At 44.6% G+C, this 23,988-nt stretch overlaps 2 long non-coding RNA genes across 3 annotated transcripts; one reads left to right on the plus strand and one right to left on the minus strand.

Annotated features, from left to right (window-relative positions):
- Window positions 1–825: 825 nt before the first annotated feature.
- On the minus strand, window positions 826–17,121 carry LOC149919410 (uncharacterized). Of its 2 annotated transcripts, XR_016464543.1 has the most exons (4): window positions 17,034–17,121; window positions 5,716–5,877; window positions 3,728–3,826; window positions 826–2,923 (listed from the first exon to the last, which is right to left on the minus strand). It is a non-coding gene; the product is annotated as an uncharacterized LOC149919410 (long non-coding RNA). The 2 variants fall into 2 exon arrangements; XR_016464544.1 differs by lacking the exon at window positions 5,716–5,877.
- On the plus strand, window positions 17,035–23,573 carry LOC116234969 (uncharacterized). The gene is made up of 3 exons (XR_004168254.2): window positions 17,035–17,591; window positions 18,039–18,153; window positions 22,985–23,573. It is a non-coding gene; the product is annotated as an uncharacterized LOC116234969 (long non-coding RNA).
- Window positions 23,574–23,988: the final 415 nt, after the last annotated feature.

Here is a 23,988-nt window from a genome sequence, read left to right on the forward strand (position 1 = left end):
GCCTCCTCTTCTTCAGACCAAACAATTCCAGCCGATCCTCGTAAGACTTGTGCTCCAGCCATGTGCTACATTTTTATTTTAATCTTTTTAATTATGCTTAAATTATGTTTTTCATTTAGAGCTGAGGGCAGAGCAATATTAAAGCTCATTGAGATCTTGCAGCTTCCAGTCAGGACAATCTGGGGCCAGACTCAGACCTGGCTGTTGGGCATTAAACATGCGTGGGTCCAGGTTGGAAGTGCTCTTCGTGAACCAAGCACTGGACATAAGTCTACATTTCATTTAAGAAAAGGAAGACAAAGAGCCTGTTTCCTTCCCCCAGCAATCCCTACATCAAGCCATTTCTTTTATGAATCTGTGATATTTATTTTACATATGGAGAGGTAATTAAAAATATCCATTGATAAGTGATTTTTTTTTTTTTAATGTTCAGAACTGGAAGATTACAGAGGATGGCTAGAGCAGATTAGGACGTTATTGATACAAAATGACTTTTGCCCCAAATCTTCCTTGTTTTCTCCCACAGGAGACTTAAATGTCTTCTGAAGGCTTTTTACTCCATGGGAAGTCAAATGGATAGCTCTTCACTTCCTAGCCTTCGTGATAAAGGCAAAATAAATGAGTGGGATGAAAGCCTTGGAAGAGAGCATCCAAAACACAGCCCCTTCTTCCCCAAGTTCAGGTCTCCTTTACAGATTCTCAAATCTTTTCTGTGCTTCTGGTGATTTGTTTTAGATAAGTATGGAAGTACTCAGGACAATTTTTTTTTAAAATTATTCTTGTGAAAATGGATCTGCATTTCCCTACCATCACCATTTAAGCCATTTGAAAGGTGTAAAAACGATCTGGAATTGGAATCAATTAAAAAAAAAAAACAAACCACAAATTGAATCAGATTAATTTCTCTTTGATTCACCACTCTGAAAGAAGCACAAAATTAGAAAAAATGATAAAGGAGGAAGAGTACTTTTTAAAGGGTTCAGTTGAAACCTTGTAAAACACAGAGATTAACTGAGGCAAAGATTTTTAATTAACATGGTTCTAAAAGGAAGTAAAACACAATAAAACATTGTAGCACAAAACATAGTACTGGATTATGGTATTCAACTGTTCCTCAGCCTCCTGCTTACGTGAGACAACGACTAAGCAAAGAGCACCCCTCTGCTTGGATGCATACTGTGATGTGGGCAGTCGTGTTACAGAAGTGGGAGCTATAGAAGCCCTTTTCCTCCTCAAGGAGAAAAGACAGAAGGAAAAGGAAAGATGTCTGCACGTGGTGGATTTGTGGTACAGGGAGACAAAGGCTTTGGTGCTGATGGGATGCATGCTTCTGGGGATGGGGTGACTTGTGGGGTGCCACGCCAGACAGAATCAGATGACCAGGGCAACTGAGTCAAGATAGCTGAGATGCTTTCCTGTGCCAGCCTTCCTGGTTCAATACTGCTGTGGAAAGGCAAATCCCATATATTTGTAATCTGGGCCAAACTCACCTGAGATTCGTAGAGCATCTGAACGAGGTGTGCTTGATGTTTTATGTGAGGAATTCATGGCTGTATCAAGTGTTTTCTGGGCCAGGTTTTCCCTCCTTTGAGCTGCCTCACAGTTTGCACAGTCTCATAAAATCTTTCTTGGTTCTTTATTAACTAGCTCATTGGTCTGGAGTATTGACACTGCAGCAGTGTATGTGTTAAAAGGTAGGGGTTTTCTGTTCATCTAACCATCTGCTTGGCATTAATACGTGTACAGGGTTATCCTGATACCTGCACACATGCATCAACATTTTAGTACATTAGAAGTTAAATTATGTTATATTTATGAATGTTATTATGAGTTACTGGGTCGTTAGAGGTTCATTATCTTAATAGAACTTGAAAAGTGGTTAACTCATGAATGTAATTAAACTGTTTGGCTATAATTTTGACTAGAATTGCTGCACGATATTTTCCTGCTGCTATACAGTGTTTTATTTCAGGACAAATCCATACATTTTACCACACAATCACAGGATGGCCAAGGCTGGATGTGCCTCTGGAGACCATCTGCTCCAACTCTTGCTTAGAGCCGGATCAGCTACAGCAGCTTGCTCAAGACCACATCCAGCTGGGGTTGAGTATCTCTGAGGCTGGAGATCCCATAACCTCTCAGAGCAATGAGGTCCAGCATTTGACCTTCCTCACAATAATAATAAAAAAAAAAGCGTTCAAGTGCTGTATCCTGCAAGCTCAGGCTTCCTTAAATCAGCACTTGATGGCAAAACAGACTTCAGTTTAGATATACTAATATATATTTTTTTCCTCAGTAATTTCTTGCTAAATGTACTATTCATTGCAATAGGGAAAGTACCACTAGATGGCATAGGTAAACTCTGAGAACACAAAAATGTCTGATACATACAGCTCTTCAGGCATCTCACACATTCCCAAATCAAGGAGTGCTTGCAGAACTTCTAAAATGGGGTCTGAGTGCCTTGGCGAGGACCGGAATCAGCCTGGCTTCCCAGCTCACAGCCCCGAGCTCCTCGTTTGCTCTGGTTCACTCTCTTCCAAGCTCCTCAGGAGATCTGCAGTAACATTTTCTGGCCTTCCTGAAGCCCCAGTTTATCCCTTGCAGCATTAAGCCACGAGTGCTTGGTCATAGAAGCAGAACATATGATTACCTTTCCTCCCTCCCCCCAACATGGACGGCTCATTACGATCACCCCTCTACACTTCCTGAAAACAGGAAAAATACATATTCTTTAAGATTTAAATCTCTGTTGCTTCACCAATCTTAGATGTCGTACAGATGCGTGCAGATCTTATGAAGTGTGCGATCCAGGTAAGATGGATGCTTCTCAAGTGCTGAGCTTTCACTTCTAGCCAAGCAGAAGTAGTTCATTCTGTGAGAGCTGTGTGAATATTTGCAGGCTGTGCTAAAGCAAATCCTGGGTAGGATATAAAGAGGAAAAAAAGAGAAAAGATTAACATCCTAAAGCCAATGCAAACAATAATTTAAGGTGCTCATCTTGAAATGCTTTCCCTTCGACACCTGCAAACAGCAGCTCCGTCAGCCCGCTCCTATGCTGGGCACGCTGAGCCCTACGGACTGCTTTGGGCCACTTAAGTCCTATCATTATGAAGTGTCAGCACAGTGAGACACTGCAGCATCACCAAACACTGCCAGCGGCAGAGCCGTGCACAGCTTATTGCTGTAAAACACCTGTGGCACTGCTCCTGCTAATGAGGCCGGCAAATTCACGAGGAGTCTAACAGCCATGCTGTGGGTTAGCTCTGAGTGTGAGAGCAATCTCTCACAGAAGCACTGGATGGCAGTAAATGCACAACAAAACTTCCTCAGACAAAGGCAATTAAAAATAGCACGGCAAAGAGAAGCTGAAAACTTCAACTGCTTCAATGATCAGTTCTTTACAAATGGCTATTATGTAATATAATAAGTAACTGTAGTTTTACTTATTCATTAGAGAGTTTTGTGCATGACTACAATCCATCTGCTTTAAATGGCTTGAGACTGAAATTAGCTGTCTCAGATGTGATGGGAGTTGCTGCATATCAGTAAGGAGGAGAAACCTTTCTGTTTGCAGGAATATTGCAAAGCGGATGAACTAAAGATTTTTCTTTGAAAATTTAAATAACTGAATGTATTTTCTTATTTGCCAAGGTTTTGCAGATTGATTGCTTTTTTTTTGTATGCATAGGCAAATGAGCGCAGAGCAGTATTTCTGTCAAACCTGATATTGCTTTTTCTTTGAGATTCGGCTGGGCTGATAGAAGAAATGTATTGCCAGACGCTGCACTGTCAGGCATCTTGTTGGATAGCATCTGACGTTCTGTTAAGAAAACCAACAGCATTTCTGTACACAAACCCCTATCAAAAGGCTTCAGAAATCTGCTAATGGATGGAGCCCGGAAAACAACTGTTTAGGAGCCAGCATCCCAGAGGAGCGTGTTTGCTGGGATTTACCTGCTCGTGGTCCACATCAGCTGGGGGTGCAGCAGTGCCCCTAGGGCTGCCGATGGCACAGTGCAAGATGCTGAAGGGCAGCTCTTCAAGGCTATCAGATTGCCCAGCAGTCTGGCCCCACTTGAATAATGAGCCATTTAATGCTGTGCTGAACTGCTGGAGATAGAAATGCGTCTGCTGGAACAAAAACGCAGGTGCCAGGGGTAGGACTTGGGACTGTATTTCAGCAAGCAATGGCCAAGAAATGGTTTCACAGTGGATAGCTGACTGCTAATGGCTCCCGTCTAACCAAGTGGCTAAAGTGCTGCAGCAATCCTGGGCTGTGAAGGAGGAAAGTGCTCATGAGAGGCGGGAGGAGAAATTATCACTCCGTGAGGCATTAGCAAGAGCATTACTGGAACAAACTGACCACTTCTTGGATCCCCAGTTTAAAGAGCATGCTGATAAATTGGAAAGGATTCAGAGAAGTGCTGCAAGAATGATTTGGAGTCTGGAAAAGCTTAGAGGGTGCCAAGTATTCAATATAATTTATCCAGAAGAAGCTTAAGAGCCTTCATCATGGCCTGTAAGTCCCTACCCAGGGAAAAGGCTTCTGAAGTCTCTGATTCACTTTAATGCTGCAGAGACAGGGGCAGGAGAAGACTGAAGATCCAGGCTGCGGGACAAGGACTTCTTCAAAGCGTTTGTGCATTATCTATGAGGAGCCCAGGCTCAGCCCTACAGGCACGATCATCATCCAAAAAACGAGCATCCTGTGGCTGTTTCTCCCCTGTTACACCAGTGGGTATCTAGATGAGCAACTGAAGTCAACAGTTGTTTTAGATTTATTCAAGTATAAACACGAGCAGATTTTTGTCTGCCCTTCACCAAACTGCAATGTTCCTAATTTTTCACAGCAACATTAAAACAGAGAGAACTCTGTTGCCATAAAATAAATTGCGTAGTGCTCAGAAGCAATGTAATGTAGACAACGAGGTCCTTAGGATAAACAGACATTTCTGTTGCAAATGCAACGGAGTCCTTTTTATACAAAGAAAATCAGAGATACGTCAGATAAAAAGCTCAGTACATAGCTAGATAACAGACCATATTCAGTAAGTTTTCTAAACATCTTGTTCTGTCTGTCAGATCTAATGATGGCTGGTGACTAGACACCTCGACAAAATGCTGCTTTGCTATTTATTTCTCATTCACTCTCCTGAGAAATCTCAAAACATTTCCAATTTGATTTAAGGAAGTTTCCCGAAGTCAATTGTGCACGCTACAGAAAAACAGTTCACTTACATGGTCAATATGAAGTCTGTAAAGAACAATAAGAAGAAAGTAATTTCATTTTGATGATGCTAACCCTGTCTATTTATGCTCTACTTGGATTTTAATCCCCTTGTCACTTTCTCTGAAATTTGTTTTATCTTGAATCTTTCTGTCACATTTGAATCTTCACTGAGACAGGATACAAGGCTGTATCTGAACTCTGCTCCCACCAAGGCCCTTGTGGGCAGCAGCCCAGGAGGCACACAAGGGAGAACCCTTAGGGGATGGTGGCAGAAGGCTGTGTGATGGGGCTTCTGCTTTCACAGCTTGCCTAAGCATTCCCTGGGCTGTTTTCGAAATTGTCTCTGGGGAATTTAACTATTTTTGCCAAAGAAAAGGTGACAGTGAATTGCTTTTACTTCAGGTATCAGAGTCCCTCAAGCAAAGTTACTTTTATACTGAGAGCAGTGATGTTCTGACCAGCTTCAAATCCATACTCACCTTCTGCATCTGCATCTTCTGCATCTGCTCTCTAGTATCCAGAAGAGAATCCAGGTTGTTATTTCAGCTGTGGGTTTGGATCCCCCTGCTGCCAGAGGATCTTTTCAGCTTGGAGAAGGCTTCAGGTAAACCTTGTTGAGGACTTCTGGTATTTGAAGGGAGCTTACAAGCAAGATGGAGACCAATTTGTACACAGTTGGGTAGTGATAGGACAAGGGGAATGGTTGCAAACTATAAGAGAGATTTAGGTTAGATGTTAGGAGGAAACTCTTTACTCAGAGGGTGGTGAAGCCCTGGCACAGTTGCCCACAGAGCTGTGGGTGCCCCATCCCTGGAGGCACTCAGGGCTGGGTTGGATGGGGCCCTGGGCAGCCTGAGCTGGTGGGTTGGAACTAGATGGCCTTTATGGTCCCTTACAATTCCAGCCATTCTGTGATTCTGTGAACATCCAGGTAAAATACAGACTGAGAGGGGATCTGGTCACTGCAAAAACACATTCTTGGAGCAGAGGCTGACCTCTACTTCACCACAACCTCCTTTCAGGCAGTTGCAGAGAGTGATACGGCTCTCCTCTGAGCCTCCTCTTCTCCAGACTGAACCATCTCAGTTCCCTCAGCTGCTCCCCATCAGACCTGTGCTACAAGCCCCTCACCAGCTTCACTGCCCTTCTCTGGACAAGTTCCTGGGCCTCAATGTCTTTCTTGTGAGGGACCTACAACTGAGCAAGGTACTTGAGGTGCAGTCCTTGTGGGTCCCTTCCAACCTGGGGTATTCCATGGTTCTGTGGTCTGTGGAATCTGCTGCCACCTGAGCTTTTGCAAAGGCTGATAGATCTTAGAGAGGACCAGAGGATGCGGAGCCACAAATACCTGTAGTTATGGTTTCTTTGAGTGCAACCAACAATCTGGGGTGTGTTGTTAATGCCCTCCTTCTGCTACAGTCCTAAATAAAACAAATTTAAATCGTGGAGGTCCTCAGCTTTTTGCTAAGACCAAAGGCTCTGAGGCCTTTCCTCGTGCTGAAGGTGGCTCAGAGCAGTGCTGATGCCTTGGGCAGAGGAGCAGCCCTGGGCTGAGGAGCCCTATCCTGGCTCTAAACTCAGCACTGTGTGTCCCTGTGCCATGCTCTTCTGTAACCTGCATGTTTTAACACTCCTCAGGCCTTGATTTTTGTTGGAGAAGACCAACTTGTCTGCCTCCAAGCCTCCTTCCCAAGCTGCATGCCTATGCCTCTTCCAGGCTAACACTCCCTGCACATCTATGTGAGAGCTGTGCAAAGGCTGCCTACACCTCTGCATTGCCATGCTGTTTATTTTCCTCTAATACACAATGCACATTGTTGTTAATATATATGAGGCTTCTCAGTCCTGAGAGAGCTTTACAGACATTCATCTGAGAGACCTGTGTCAGCCAGAAGCAGATGAAGCCACCTCCGGGGTCACCTGCCCACATTCCCTGCACTCCCTCCTGGTTCCCAGTTCTGTTTAAGTGCTGAGTGGCAGGCGGGGGATGTGGGAGGAGAAAATCTTGGCACCAGATACTTATTATTGGGCTTGAATAATATGTTTTCCTCGTGTTTTCTGGCAATTAGCAGAGCACTGATATATCAAAAATATACATACATTAACTCTTCCTGCTAAGTTCTTCCGCGAATCCAAAATCTCATGTCATTATCCTACAGAATGCTCAGCCCCCACTCTCCCCCAAGGGTTCCCAGCTTTCTGCAGGGTGAGCAGTGCCACAGTGGTACAGCCATGCTAATGCTGCAGGGAAGCTGGGGCTTCCAAGCAGGCAGACAAGCAGCTGTGCTGCCTGTGCATCGCTCCTACATTACCGCAGACTGCTCTTGGGTGCATGGGGTTCGGTGCTGCAGGAGTTAACAGCCGCCCTGCTGCTGGTGGCAGAGGACTGCAAAGCACGCTTTTTAGCATAACAGTGCCTTGCCCCCTGAGAAGCACTGCAAGATCAATCATATTTCTATTTTAAATTCACATCCTTACCTCGACAATATGCAATGCCTCCATCTCCATGGAAATCCTGGTGTTGTACAGGGTTTGCAGCACACAAGCAAGAAGCACAGAAGACACATTTTGCCCATGTAAAGGGCAGGCCCAAATTCTCCAGCAGCTGTGAAGGGTTCCCTGCTGCCATTTACCCATTCAGTACAGCTGCTCTGATTAAAATGCTTTTAAACATCAGAAAGTGCTGGGCTTTCAGCCCTTTTCTGTCTCAAATCATGAGGACCTTGCAGCAGATTCCTGGTTGATATAAAATACCTGCAGAGAATTGCAAAACTCACTGCAGTGAGTATTGCAGTTCTCATGAGTGTATGTTAGAGGCTTATTAATGAAGGAGGGTTCTGGTTTGTATGGGACCATCCTGTCTTAAGGTAGAACCAAGCAAGCAAGCTACTCCTTTTCCCCTATGTATCGGTCTTTTTTTGTTGTGTACCTCATATTAATAAGAAAAGCAAACACACCTGGAGGTCTGCTTTATTAGCACAGCACTAATTCACTGTTTCCTTTTCACCAGTGGCAGGGCGATGTACAGCTCTTCAGGCTGTGCTCCAGTGAGCTGTTGCTGCCTTGGGATGATGCTGTGCAGCACCAGGCTCCTGGCCCCATTCCACCCAGTGCTCTGATGCTTCTCCCACCAACAGGGCTGGTCCCTGTCCCAGGAAATGGTGTAGGTACCAGGGATGGGCAGTGGAGAGAAGCAGCCCTGTGTGTTTCGGAGAGCTCAAGAGTGAGTGGAGGGGAAGGAAGCGCAGGACTGGGGGCTGCTGCCTGCCCTGGTGGGATACGTCACTGAGCTTGGCTCTCTCTCTTCTGGGGGAGAGAATGTGGAGAGTGACTGTGATGTCCTTTTGTGGAAGTGCTTTAAAATCTACAGATAAAAAGCTGCTACATAAAGGCAAAGTACTATTATTTCTACTTCTATTCACACAGTATAGGCTTGAAGCACTCCTGCTTCTGCTCTCGTTTTTAACACAAATCGGAAGAAAATAATAGATCTAAGGGGATGGCCAACCTGGAGTGAGCTGTCTTACTTGAGATTAAAGTTGTCTGAGTGAGGTGATGGTTTCCAGGGGCTGCTAAAGGTCTCGCTGCCACCAGCCATGGTTTTGCTCCCATCCCTCACACTCAGCTGACAGCTCCTCACAATCTTTGTGCATTTGTTCCATGGGATGGAGACATCAAACAGGCAAGAAATTCTGGTTGCTGGGGTTTGTTGCAATGGTTGTCCCTGGCCATATCAACAGAGCTTTATGTTTTGCTATAAATTCATATATCTCCTAATAAATAGCATGGGCTGCCTATTTATGGCCAACCCAGGGCTGCTGTTTCTGGAGTAGCACTGTGTGCCACATGCTTGCATTTCATTTCCCCGTCTACCCAGCAGATGCTGCAGAGGAAGAGGCTTTAAAGGCTTCTCGATGAGGAGAAGAAAGAACAGACCTTTTAAAATTGATAGGCAAATACAAGCTAATGCTTAGCAAGAAAAGCTGATTATATGAGGATGAATATGGTATCAAGTATAACAAGGAATTATTGGGTTTATTTTAAGCTGATTTATTTTAAAGTAATTTCTGAGCTCCTGAGGAACTGCATAAACATTTCTCATAGTATTTTACAGCAATAGCAAGAAATTTGGGGCTTTTAGTAAAGCTTAAAAGTTGTCTCCAGACCCCACTGACTTTGTATATGCGCTGGGCAGCTTACAAACCTTGACTTTTTGACAAGCTTAGCTCAGAGGAGGATTTAGAGAGGTGGGGGTTGGCCTCTTTTCCCAGGTAGCAATAGGACAAGAGATAATGGCTTTAAGTTTTGCCCAGGGAGGTTCAGCTTGGACATTTGGAACAATTTCTTCTCAGCAGGAGTGGTGAGGCACTGGCACAGGCTGCTCAGGGAGGTGGTGGAGTCACTGCCCCTGGAGGTGCTCAAGGAACATGGAGATGTGGCACTGAGGGACGTGGTCTGGAGCAGACAGATGCATGTGTTGAAGGATGATCTTACTGGGCTTTCCAACCTTAATGAATGACTGTGGAATGGTTTATTGTTTTCAGCTGTACTCAATTTGTAATTCTGACTGAGTTAATTCTCTTCGACTTGAGAAAGAAAGGAAGAGGCTGACATGACCTCTGGATGTCTGTGTCTGAGGTAGCCCCAGTGATTCCCTTTGTTCACCAGAGGGAGGCAGACTTGCCCTAGTCACAAAAGCTATCAGGGTGCTTGAGATATCCTGAAACATCACTCTGAAGGTGACACTGCCACAGTCAGGGGTGCAGGGAGACTGTCCCTGATGCCCTGCAAGCAGCAGCTCTAGGCAACAGGGAACATGACTCATTGAAACAGCCTGACTTATTAGGAAGGACAATCCCACTGGGAGTTTTGGGTTCTGTGGTTAAGCAACCCATCAGAAAAGGACCTGAGCTTCATAAGAGAGGTAGCGAGCTCCAGAGAGCCTCCCTGAGTTGACTGAGGTTGTGTCTCTGCCTTCTGAGTGATTCCCCTGGTTGTGAAGTATAAAATGTCACAACTGTGAAGCCAAAAATGCCAGTGAAGCAAGCAGGCTAGTTTCAGATTTGTAAAGTTTGGGATTCCCAAAGAGAGGCTGCCCCTGTGACTTCTACTACTGGAAGTCCCAAGTTTATTACCAATGCAGAAATTAACATCCTTGTCTTTACAGCCTGTGAAAAACCTGATGGAGTTATTTTTATAAATGAGTTGCATATTTTTATGGGCTTAACCTTTTATCCTGAAACTTCTCATAACTCTTTTATTAATGCTCAAGAGATCCGAAGTACAGATTGCTCAGCTTAACTAGTGGAGGAAATTTAAATTATAGTTAAGACTTGGCAGGAAAATTAACCTGAGCCACAGCTGCAGCTTGGAATGAGTAGCTGGTGGGTTAGGTCATCTGCCACTGACCATCTGCTTGGAAAATGTAGGCTTTGTGCACTGATACGTATTTGGTATTTCACAGGGCGACGGAGATTTTGTAGCTAGATGGTAACCCTTGACATGAAAATTCATTGAGAAGTAGTGTTTTTTTTTTATTCCCTTTAAATGCTTTCTCTCGTTTTGAAACTCTACTTCACTTGAGTAGAAAAATGGAATCCATCTGAAATGATGCTGCCACGTCCCTGTGCCCTCAGCAAGGGCACCATGAAGCTGTTGTTCCCCCAGAGCTGAGCAGGGCACAATTTCCAGCTCTGTGCCAGGATGCACTTTGGCACAGCTGGAAGCTGCCATCATCCTGGAGGGGAAACTCTTCCTCCATTGCAAACCAAGCAAGCAAGTTATATCAGAGACATCCCACTCTGACTTAATTATTAAATTAGAGGTGACCTCTAACTTCCAAGCTTTTTGCTTGGTTTTTCACATGCTGTGTTAAGGTAATATTTACAATTGTCTTTAGAAACCCATGAAAATTTATCTCACCATCATTCTCAAGAAAAGAAAATGAAGAGTCTGAGGGACAGGAAATCACTTCACTTGGGATGAGTAGAGGAGAGCAGTCAGTGCCTCTGTAAACAAGGGAAAAGTGCATTGGGCACGGACTGATCCCAGAAGGAAAGACTGAACTGAAATAGCCAAAGAACTGCTAGGAAGCCAGAAGCATACAGGTGAGACTTTCAAATAACTCTAAAAACTGTGAATGAGAGGGGTGTGATGTGAAAGCAAAAGATGGCTTCTCTTTCCTTCCTTGGGTTGATGTAGAATTTTACTGAGTGTATTTCGAACCCCACATTTGTACGTCAGCATTGGCAAATAGCATGAGTTAATTCTACTGCAGATCCAGACAGGATGGTTCTCAATAAGGCTGTCATTGGCATTGTGTTTAGGTAAAGAAAGGAATGCATAAATGGGTTTCTTGGTTGATATTACAAAGCTCAGGTGAGAGGCTGGTGTCAGCTGAGTTCGCACGCAGGCTCTCAGTTAAGGTTGGTAAGGTCATGTGAGGACCTCTAGCTTAACCCTGCAATCAAAGCAGGGCCAACTTTGAAGTTATCTTCAACTTCAAAGCTAGATCATGTTGCTGAAGGTCATATCCTGCACTGCACAGCATACAGCAAAGCTACGTGACTCAGTGAGGCATGCAAACCAGGTGTTGAAAAATTAGGGATTCTTTCTGCTCTCAGAGTCTCTGAGGAGGGCCAGTGCCAACAAACAGAGTGACTTACAGTTCACTGAAGCAGAGATGCCATCACCTGGTACATAGTGAGGTTGGCATTGAGGTCTACGAAATCCAGGGCTGGAAACTTAGTATGGTACAAAGTCTCACAAAATAGCAGCCTTTTGTTACATTTGGTGCCATTGGCATCATGCACATTATAGTTCCACATATCACAAATGTGGGATTTCTGTGACAGAACCGCTTGTGCCACTGCTGTGTCCTGCAAGGCTTGTTTGCTGAGAAGAGGAGCAGTGTTCACTGAGATGACTGATTTGCCTTAGGCTTGGTTGCATTTCTTCATTTGTTAGGGAATGAAATGGATAGTTATGAGGTAGGATTTAGAAATAGGAGCTGAAAAATAATTTTTTTTTTATGATCGCTGCATATCATGCTGTGCTACTACAGTGCTCAGAAATTGCTCTGATCTATTGGCCTCATTTCATAGCAGCCTACATTGCTGCCTGCAGTCAGCACAGGCTACAGCAACCACTTCTTCCTTATCCTGAAACAGTGGCCATCTGTACCACCACTGTAATCCTCCACATTGGTCTGGCGCGTTTACTTGTCTCCTTCTGTCTGCAGAGAAGACTTTTCCCTCTGACAAAAAATCACAAAAAGTAACCATTTAATTTAGTTAAACTCAAGGCTGTGAGGAAATAAAACACTGAGCCTAACTCAGCCCAAGGAATGGAGTGTTCATAGGGATGACAAATCCAAACTCTTCTCAGAGATGCAGAATGAAAGGGTGAGAAGCCACAGTCACAGGCTGCAACAACAGAAATACCAAACTTGACAGAAGAACAACGTTTTTCAAGGGGAGTAGTTATGAACTGGAAGGGGATGGCCAAACTTGTAATGGAGCATTGTCTTGGGCAAAGACCTGCTCTGCTTTGAGCAGAAGCTAGGGCCAGAGATCTCTGCAGGGATGTCCTTTCTCATCTGAACTGCTCTGCAATTATCTGGTTCTACTTTTTTACTCCTAGGACTTAATACCCAGCAATAACCTGTACAACAGAGACCTGCCAGGCCTGGAAAATTAATCATTTATTGTTTATCTGCATTGTATTCTGCCAAATCTCCCATGCTAGAATTGAGACAGGTGCCTGCAGGGTAGAATTACTTCTATTTTATCTAGCAAAGTTATTGTTTATGGCATTATAGCTAAGACAGAGATGGAGTGGGATAAAGAACATGCCTTCTGATCTCGGGGCCTCCAGGGCTGTATTTATTACTGCATTTGTGGCTATATCTATAGCAGTAAATTAAACAGAGCCAGGATATGCAATTGACTGTATTGTTTGGTTATTAACACAGTCCCCTGTGGGGCATTGGCCTGATCTGGCTGTACACAGTTTGGGACATACCTTAGAGCATAGCACAGGCTGGAGGAAAGAGCCAAAGCTTCTTCAAGAGGTATGATTTATTCTGGTCTGGGATAGGTGACTGTGCTGTGATCTACACAAGGCTTGGGTTTGAGGTATTTTTTTGGGAAACCATATGTCAAAGAGCTGGCACACTTCTTGAACTCCTGAAGAGGAGTGAAGTCTGGTTCCCCTGGAACACAGCTTCTCACAGGCTGTGTGTCTGACTTAAGCTAAGGTCTGCTTAAAGAACAGGAATTAAGAACCTGAAGAGGGAGGGTTATGCATTGGCAGCCCTGTGCCTCCTATGGGGTGGTAAAGGCCACTATGTAGTTCTGGTGCATATTGCTGAAATCCCCACTGTGGGTACAGAGCTTCACCCCAGCCTTTGAAGGCCTGAGACATAAATCTAGCTCTTTAGTCCATCCCTCATATTGACATATTAATGCTGATAGATCCCAAAACATCAAGGTATAAATACATGGTTTGGCTTAGGGTCATGGTTCCAGGTTACAAAAGGGGAAACATGAAATATTAAAATGAGAGATGAAAGCAAGATGAATGTGTTCTGGTTAATGATAAGCTAAATTTATTTCTGGAATCATCCATGTTAAATTTTGAGGACACAGAGGTATTGCTGGGCTGGATTCAAAGCTAGAATTAGGGCTGAGGGTTAGAGGTAGAGATGTGCAGTCTTAGAAAAACAGAATCATTAAGATTGAAAAAGAACTTTAAGATCATCTAGTCCAGCCATTCAACTACGACCAATAATGCCCGTTAACCATGCCCCCAAGTACCACATCTCCACGTTTCTTAAACTCCTCCAGGGATGGTGACTCCACCACCTCCCTGAGCAGCCTATTCCAATGCATCACTGTTCTTTCTGAGAATTTTTTTTTCCTAATATCCAACCTGAACCTCTCCTGGCACAACTTAAAGCTATTTCCTCTTGTTCTGTTACTGTTACCTGGGAGAAGATATTGATCCCCACCTCGTCACTACCTCCTTTCAGGCAGTTGTAGAGAGCAATGATGTCTCCCCTGAGCCTCCTCCAGACTAAACAATTCCAGTTCCCTCAGCCACCCCCCATCAGACCTGTGCTCCAGACCCTTTGCAGATTTGCTGCCATTTTCTAGACATATTACAGGCAATTGAGTCTTTCTTGTAGTGAGGGGCCCAAAACTGTACATAGCGCTCAAGCTGCAGCCTCACCAATGTTGAGCACAGAGGGATGATCACCTCTCATGTTAATGTTTACAAAATCTTGGCAGATCAATGCGGTTAGAATGAAGCCTGATTCTCACAAGAATAACTGAATTATAGTTTAGTAACAATTAATTATTGTTAAGCCTACAGTTACTGCTAAGCTTGAAGATTATGAGGGCAAATAATTTTTTACTAGCTGTTGGATGCTGTAAAATCCCAAGGAAGGATAAGGTGGGTGTGAGTGAAGGAATGGTGGTACCTCTCCCTGGACTGGGTGAAGATTTGGGTACAGCAGACTAGAGAAGTTAAAACACTAATGGATTTGCCAAGATCTGCCACTGTAGGATAATTGTACATAAAAGCAAAAATAAAAAAAAATAAGCAAAGTGGAGAGTTGGCAGGCAGGCCTCAGAATAAAAGCATCCAGGAGAGCATGGCAGGGGCTACAAAGCACAGATCAGTCCAGCTGCTCACTGTGTCCAGTGCTGGCTTCTTGCTTAGCTCTGTCTGCTGCCAGAATGTAAAATCCAACCAACGTCCTTTCCTAGCTGAAATTTCCAGTTCGAAAAGAACTGGTAAGCTTTTGAAAAGGGGCCAGGTTTGAAGGGACTGACCTTTTTACTCTAAGTATTGGGCAGTATATTCACGTTTCATGGAAGTGTCCATATACTACCTTGATTAAAGGATGAAATGGAAGTCTTCATACGGTACCCACTATAATTTTCCTGACCACAGAGGGCAATGTTTAATATTCGTGCTTTGGATGTATTAAAAGATAAAATATAAATCAAATAGCGTGACTAGAAGCTGGTTTCTTTCAGAAGAAAGTAAAAGTTAAAACTTTTATGCATCTGCACATCAAAGTGTTATTACTAGCTAAGGTTTCTTTTTATAATTTAAGCCCATATCTGAATTGAATTTCAATGGGATGGTTGTGCAGTGTATTCCAATCTCCATATCAGTCAAATTTGATGAACACCCCAAAGCTTAGTGGCTAAGAAAGAGAGAAGAAAAAGGCTGCCTAGGAACATCAAATGGGAGTGCAGGCCTGATATCTTTTGTCAGTAGAAAGATTGTTTTAATACCCTGTCGGTCACAGTAATAACCTTAAACAAATAGATCACTTGTATTTACTTTGTAATATCAATGCTTTTACAAGATTGACTACCTAGTGGGATTGTCTGTACAAATTTCACAGTTGTCCCCAGGCAGCTCTGTGAAGAGGACACTTTAACTCCATATGCCACAGAAAGATGCCTTCAGTGATGCTCTATGAATTAATCATATCCCCAGGGGCTGTGGGAGGATAATCGGAGAAAAACCCTGCTGGAATAGCTGGGAGAGCTCCAACGAGCTGTCTCAGCACCTGGCCACTCTGCAGTGGGAGCAGTCGTGTTGCATGGGCTGTTCCAAGCAACTGGCCCTCACTGAGCTGCTGGGCCAGGAGATGGCTGTGAGCTGAGACCAAGTGGTTCACATTTCACATCTGTGTGGGCTCCCTGCCTCCTGCGTCCATAGGGGTTAGAAGAGAGAGGAGGCAGCACACAGTTATCTAGCAGATTACTCTTCTCATCATAGCACTTGTGTTACAGAGGTACTCTAAGGACAAGCTGTTCATGCTCTTCTTCACTGTTAAAATTGCTAAGTAGTAAGCTGAAAGTTTTGATGAGCAAATGATGTTTGTCTTTCTTGGTCATCCATTGCTGCTTCTCAACCTCTAGGATCATACCCTCCAGCCCAGGGCCCAGCCATTCCCAGAAAACACAGTGCTTGTCCAGGCTGTGCATCCCAGGTTAACTGCTTGCAACAAAAAGGAAAAATGATTGCTGAGAGCACCTCCGTTTTCTATTCTTGCTATTTACAGCAGGCTGTGTTAGATCTGGTTCAATATTCTTTCATCTTTTCTGGGCAACAGAAATTTTCTTTTCAGATGAAAATAAATAAAAGCCTTTCAGAGTAAAGATGTTTGCATGGGGGGTGTGCTAGCCTACAGGAGTGTGAAGTAGGTTTACATTCAGAGAACAATATATACAGCAGGATTATTTACCATCCCTCCATCCATGTGAAACCTTTCCCTTTTAGTTTCTATTTGTGTGAGGTACCAGTTCATTACTCTCAGACACTTAAAGTGCATCTAGTATAAGTAATACATCAGCTATTTTTCTAAATGTTTTTTCATTTGGTTCGTTTCTACTGCATTTTAAGCCGGTTTTTCCCTGTCAGGACAGATCTTGCCTGGGTATGATTGCAGCTCTGGTTTTGTATTTCTTGCACCTTGTTCTGAGTTGGCAAGATCTGATTCACCTCTCCTACCCTGCCCAGGAGACTGTTGGAGGAACACCTGATTTACAGCTACAGAGCAGGTAGGAAATCAGACCACCAGTTAAAGCTTTAGATATGTCAGGCATGAATCGTCTGACCATGCAGACACATGAATGCCTAGAAATGTAAAGCAGATGTGCACCCTAAGCACTCCTCCTCCTCCGAGATGGCATACGTAAATGAAGTCTTGGTGTTACTAGCTTGGACAGCACCCACTGCTCTGGGTTGATGAATGTGTTTCCCATCTTACCTTTCTTACTCTTGCTGTTCATCAAAATACAGGGTGCTGTTGCCTTTTAAAGACCTCAAAGCTGAGGTCAACACATCCAGGATGTGCCACTGTCACCTCAGAGAGAAGTTCACCAGATGCTGCTGGCCGCCCATTCAGCCGGTAGCTCCAGCCAACACATCCTGGAAGGCATCCTTTCATCTCCACATCAGGACAACGCAGATAAGAAGGAGCTAGACCCAGAGGAATGAGCTGCATGTCACACTTCATTTCACACAGTCCCCAAGCAGGCAGCCCACCTCCTGGCACAGCTGGAGACAGGGCTGGATCGACACAGGCCTCAGGTCCTGTCAGGTGCTGAGGGAATCCATACTGGAGGCGTTCTGCACTGCAGGATTCCATCCTCTGTGTGACCACACAGGAGGTCGTGGGCCTTGCTGGGTCTGACCTTGTACCCTCACGGCTTCTATGGCATCTCTGCCTCCTTTCCTTGTGGCACAGCACAATGCTTTTGTATTTCTGCGGAACACGAGTGGGCTTTGGACTGGGCAGGTACACACAATCAATTTTACTTCTACTGTGAGTAAAAACCTCAAGCTGTTTAGTCAACACATCTCCTCCAGAGAAATTTCTCATTGCCTGGCTGTTCTGTTTTGAGGCCTTGTAGCCATGAAATCTGCTGGGAGAACACAGACAGCCGTGATTACCTGACAGCTCCAGGAAATGGCACACAGACAGTGTTTGTCTTGGAGATAAAAGTGCTGATTGCAGGTGGAAGCTGCGGGCGGATTTTTGGAGCGGCTGCCAGGCCTCTGGGCTCCCGGAGCACCAAAGGCAGCACGCCCTGCCTGCCCGCCTCCCCCAGCTGGGGCAGCGTGCGGCTGCTCTTCCCCACAACTCCCAGAATAACTGGTCGTGTTAAGCTAAGCAGGGCTGTGGGTGTCTGCAAGCCTGATACCGTTGCTTTTGTCTGATGTAAGTGTGAATGCCATTATTTCTGTGTAATGTAACTGTTCTGTTACACAGATCCTCTTAGTAACACTGAGAGCCCTTGGTACTGCATGCACTGTGCACGCCCTTGTGAGCAGCGGGTCCTGAGCCAGAGACTTGGTCTGAATCATCTGCGGGGAGTCACTGAGAGGTGTGCTTGGGAATCTCTTTTTGGGGATACCAAACAGTTTGCACCACACTGAGAAGAATATCTGTCATACAAAGAGTCAGATTTCCAAGAGCTAAGCCACAGATTCCCCACAAATGTAGCCAGAGCATGCTGCATTTGTATTTGGCTTCCAGCAGAGCTCACAGGGACAGCAGTGGGCACTGTTAGGTGCCACTTTCCTTAGGGAAGGTTTGGAACACAGCTGATTCTTCTTTCTTCCTCACTCCTACCTATCTTCTGCCCATGAATGCTTTACCCTGTCTTAAAGGGCTTCTCAAGTACCAAACCAGGACAGGATGTCAAGTCAGGGTTTCTCAGCTGTAGACCACAAATCTTCACTTCTGTTCACTCTCCTTTGCAAAAGGGAGGCCCTGTAGTTTCTTACATGTTAGTCCTCCCCTTCTGATTCTTTTTTTCTGCCACAGCCTTTTACCCATTATAGGCCTTGAACCATTTGCTATGGGAGTACAAAGTGCCCTATGCACTTTTCTTTCTCTCTCCTCTTTCTTTTCTTCTTCTTTTCTCCTCTAAAAATCTTTCAGTGTTAGAGATCATCAGATCCTGCCAATGCATCTTTCTTCCTGTGACTGTACCCCAGCGCTATCTGTGCTGCAGTGAAAGAGAGGATGCAGACGTGCAGGATATAAGCTAATAAGATCTCACTTCTGTGATGTAAAGTGGAATAGCTGTAAATATCTGGTGGTTATACTTTTGTTGGTTTTCCTTTTACAAAATGCCTCATTTGAACTGCAGTGTGACCCAGACAGAAAGCCAAGGGCAGAAGCATGTGTCCATCATGCAGAGCCTGGTCAAGGTTAAGGCATTCCTGGCTCACAGGTTCTCCTTGCACTTTTGTCTACTGCAGATCAGTGCTGGGCCAGCATCTTGCTTTTCTACCAATTGCACAATCACATAGTGGCTGTAGAGATGTAAAAATAAGGGCAGCACAAAGCAAGCCACCTGGACTACCCATGGTCAACTGTACGCCACTAGGGAGCAACCCTCTGTTGTGCTTATTCTGTGGCCAATTCGTTCCATTTGTGCCTAAATTTCCTGATAGCAGAGCACCAACTACTGAGGTTGGACCATTAAGTAGCCCAAAGTATTATTGTAAATGATCAAAGAAAAATAAAAAGTTATCTGGACTCATTTGGATTTGAGACCTTGTCTGGGTAGCACTTTGCTTTAGACTCAGCTGTCCTGGAAAATTTCCTTGCAAGATTTTGAACAGGAAAGTCAGAGATATTACAAAACGGATTGCATGCTTGATATTTCTACTACTCCTGGGCAAAAATCCCGGGAGAATTGTTATTCTTGTGAGTTTTCATCTGCATCAGAACAAGAAAGAAATACGTTCTTGAAGCTTTAAATCTCTCAGTCAGATTCACAACAGAGTGGTACATCTGGAAATTCAATTCTGACACTTCCTGAAGACTGAAGAATGAAGTGGGCTGAACTGTGTATTTTTCTGCCCCTTGCCACATCCACAAAATCACCCACTGACGCCCACTGTGAAGGCAGCGCTCAGCTCTGTGGGTGGCATGTGGGGGTGGCTCAGCTTGGGGGCAGTGAGAAGAGCATGACTGTATGTCCTGAATGGTCTCTAGTGGTGCCATGTGAGATGACTGGTCCTTTGCAGCCCCATCCCACATCCAGTACAGCTCTTTGTGGATGGATATCACTTCTGTATATGCTGCAGCCTCCCATCAAAGACTGAGCTTAGATGGCCAAGGCAGTCACAGGCTGAAATTTTGGGATCAAAATCAACAGGAGGATCTGCATAACCTCCATCACGACAACAGCCAGAAATGAAGTACGCACCTCTAAGAGCCACAGGGGTAGGGATTTAGACATGGCCCCAGTCCCAAGCCCCAGGCTAGGAGATGCTCTCCTCTCTCTTTCTGCCAAGATGAATGGACCATGGTTGAAAGGGTTTTTTGCAACCAGACTAGATAACAGGAATTTCAGACTACTGAAACGTTAAGAAAACAGGCAGAGTTTGCATTTGGTTTTCATAAGGAAGTCGGCTATGACCTGATGTATGCAAATGTCTTCTGATGCAGAGAAAAAGATTTCAGGACTGCGGAGGTGTAAGAGTTGGCAAATTGCATAGCATTATGGAATAATACTCCATTTTAGTGCAAATTAGGAACCACAGCTGTTACAGCATGTCAGCATTTGGGGAGGTTAATTCTCAGAGCAGAGGAATAGAAAGCATCACTGTCACGTACTCAGAACAGAAAGGAAGAGAACACAGCAATAAACAGGTGGAAAAGCCTCACATTGTTATCCATAGAAGGATAAAACCACTAACTCCTTATTTAATCTTTGTTGAGTTATTTAAAATATTAAAAATAGTGGATCTCATAGGGGATTTAGAATAGTTATAGAGAGCGAGTTAAATTATGAAGTGAGCATGTGAGGTCTGGGACATACTTGCAGGAATAAGGCAATTATTTCTTTTTTACAATTCTTTTTTATTTTTTCTTTCAAAATACACACAGCAGTGTTTGTGCTCTTAAAATCCAGAGGGTTACTCCAGCCTCACCCCTGTACTCCACCAGACACTTACTGACCCCTGCCACCTCCTGCAGAGGACTTGGGCATCTCACAGGTTCTCCCTCAGCCTTAATCTCCTTTCCTCCCAAGGTGTAAGCAATGATCTGATTTTCTGTCCTCCTAAAGCTGACACTTGTCTCCCCAGCTTCTTGATCTTACTTTCTCATTTTCTGTTCTCTGCATTCAGTGAAGAAGTTTTGTCTTCCCTGTATGCACTCTTTGTCCCTCTATTTCTTCCTCTGCCTTCTCTGTCTGCTCTTCTGGAATTGGGAAGAGTGTTTGTCTGGTTCTATTTCAGCATGTTCATACTGACAAATTGCAGGTTTGTCATAGAATCACAGAATGGTTTGGGTGGGAAGAGACCCTAAAGCCCACCCATTCCCACCCCTGCCGTGGGCTGGCTGCCCCCCACCAGCTCAGGCTGCCCAGGGCACCATCCAACCCGGCCCTGAGCGCCTGCAGGGATGGGGCACCCACAGCTCTATGGGCAGCTGTGCCAGGGCCTCACTGCTCTCTGAGAAAAGAGTTTCATTCTAACATCTAACCTAAATCTCTCATCTTTTAACTTATAGCCACTACCCCTTGTCCTATTGCTACACTCCTGGATAGAGTCTCTCCCCAGCTTTCCTATAGTCTCATTTTAAGCACTGGGAGGCCATAATGAGGTCTCTCAGGAGTCTCCTCCAAGCTGAATAAGCCCAGCTCCCTCAGCCTTTCTTTGTATGAGGGGTGCTCCAGCCCCCCAGTAATATTTGTGGCCTTTCTCTGCGCCCACTTCAACAGCTCAGCATCTTGTGCTGGGTGCGCAGGCCTGGAAGCAGTACTGCAGGTGGGGGCCTCACAAGGGCAGAGCAGAGGGGCAAAATCACCTCCCTCTCCCTGCTAGCCACCCCTCTTTTGATGCAGCCCAGGGTATAGTTGGCCTTCTGGGCTGCAAGCGCACACTGCTGGCTCGTGTTCAGGTTTTCATCCACTGTGTCTCAGTAGCAGTCATATTAAAGTGGAGCGTGGGCAACCAGCTCTAGGTGGCCATGCTCAGGCAGGGATGCTGGACATCAAGGCACCTTAACAAAACATGATTGTAACTGAAACAATTGTCTTGGGCACCAAGGTGGAGTCAGGTTTCCTGCATAAACATCTAGCACCATGAGAGGTGCTTGGTGCGTCTGCTAGTCCAGGAGCATGGGGCCTTCCACTGGCCCTGGACCATCTGACTCCAAGTGCACTTTGCTTAGGGAATTCTCTTATATATATATCCACAGCTGGGAATTAGTGAGACCAACACCCAGGACAGGCAATGGATGGCGGGATATAGATGCCCATGTTAAGAAAAGACAATTTGAGATACTCTATGTCTAACTGAGATGACTTCACCAGGCAAGAACACAAAACAGGGTGAAGATGACCTTCTGGTACTGCCTTTGAAGCACTTTCAAGCATCACAAACATCATTAGGTGCCTATTTCAGTTTAGGCAACTGGATACAGTACACTGAGCCCTTGTCCTCCCAGCTATTGAGGGTATCTAAACATAGATGTCTGCATCGATCTGGATGTCCCAGGACACTTGAAACAGCTGCAAGGGCTGGTGGATGTGGTAGCAAATCAGTAAGCTCACTGCTGCTATGCCAGCAAGGTTCCTATAATATCTGAAATGGTACTTGATGTCTGTGTTTGTGCAGCTGAATCACTCTGGATGTGACCTTGTTAGTGAACTGAATCACTCTCTATGCTCTGCTGACTCTATTGACTGGGCCCCCCTGGACTGTAATACAAACTTATACATGCAGCATAAGAGGTGGCACCTTGATTTAGCCTGGAGCTGAATCCTGTCCTTAGAGTTGACGGTCTGAATGTAGCCCTGTGGTTTTCTGCAGAGCATTTGGCACACTTCAGAAGTTTAAAATCTTAACAATAATGGCAGAATAATATTGCAAGTGTAATAATGTCATTATTTTTATTCTAATTTGCTAATAATGAAGTCGTATTGTTTAAACTATTTCTATGCCCCTGTAGTAAACACAAGATGAGGTTAATTTGCTCTCCAGAGCTTATCTGTAATTACATTATATTTATTTAAATAGCAGTTACATTCTATATGTATATAAAAATGACATATTGCCCCCACTAAGAAATAAAAACTATCCACCAGTAGAGGTACAAACTAGAAGACATAGGCTGCAACCCCTCTGGAACAGTGAAGGCTCAGAGTCTCATTTGGAACAAAACCAATTTATTTTCTCTCTTTTTTATAGTGCCTTCAGCTGTGCAGAGGAATAAGCCACGCTACCGAGCCTGGCTGTCTCAGCCTCCATGATCTCAGCCGCCCAGCGCTTTGCTGGCTTTGCCTGTGCTAAGAGTTGGCCAACAGCACACCTTGGCTGGGATTTCCAGGCAGAGCCGCCTCTGAAAGCGGAGCAGGGTGGAGAGCCTGGCTCCATCCATCCTTGCCATCAGTCCAACAAGAGTCGCTCCTGTGGCAGAACAAACAGAAATATTGTTTCTCCAATTTAGGCTATGCCAGCTCTTATTTTTCATGTTCTATCTGTGCTATAACTTAGTTGATGCAGCAGGTGCTTTTTAAACAAAGGGAGATATATTGCTTTCCTGTTTATTTCGTGTTTGATAACTTCTAGGTTGATACATTCTTCCTATGCCATCCTTAATAGAAACAGGATTCAAGAGGGCTGTTGTAATATCATAGGAGCCAGTGTTAAAGAAGGGCTGGTACTTTGGGAAGCCTTAACCCTCTGCTCACCAGGCAAGGCTGATTCTTACATATGTGGTCACTCAAGAGTTCCCAGTTCCCACTTTAAACCAAAGCAAACGGCAGGAAATTAAGATCTTCCTTCAAAATCTGAGGGGGAGGGGTGGTAATTTATTTGTTTTTAAGTAGCCCTTTAAAAAGGTGAATAATTTGCATCTGGTTGAATTACAGCCAGAGCAATTACTGATTTTGTTACTTGTAGTTTTATTCGTGGTTATGGACTGAGTTACTTTCATGCAGCTACAGAATGACAGGGTTTATTGCTATACAGGAAACCATTTTGACCTGCAACATGAGAGCAGGAGGAGGACAAAGTCACATTTACCTGTTTCAAAGAACAAAACTTAGCAAAAGTAAAGGGCAGCCTCAGGCAGTGGCTGGCAGTTCACAAGTGTATGTCCCCAAGTAGCTCTGAGTCTGCTAGCTCAGCTCAGCTGGAAAGCTCAAGCAACCCATATTCCTCATGGCTGGCCAAGCCAGTGTTTGAGCTTC

Source organism: Phasianus colchicus, chromosome 1, assembly GCF_987193195.1.
Source record: "Phasianus colchicus chromosome 1, bPhaCol1.hap1.1, whole genome shotgun sequence".
NCBI lineage: Eukaryota > Metazoa > Chordata > Aves > Galliformes > Phasianidae > Phasianus > Phasianus colchicus.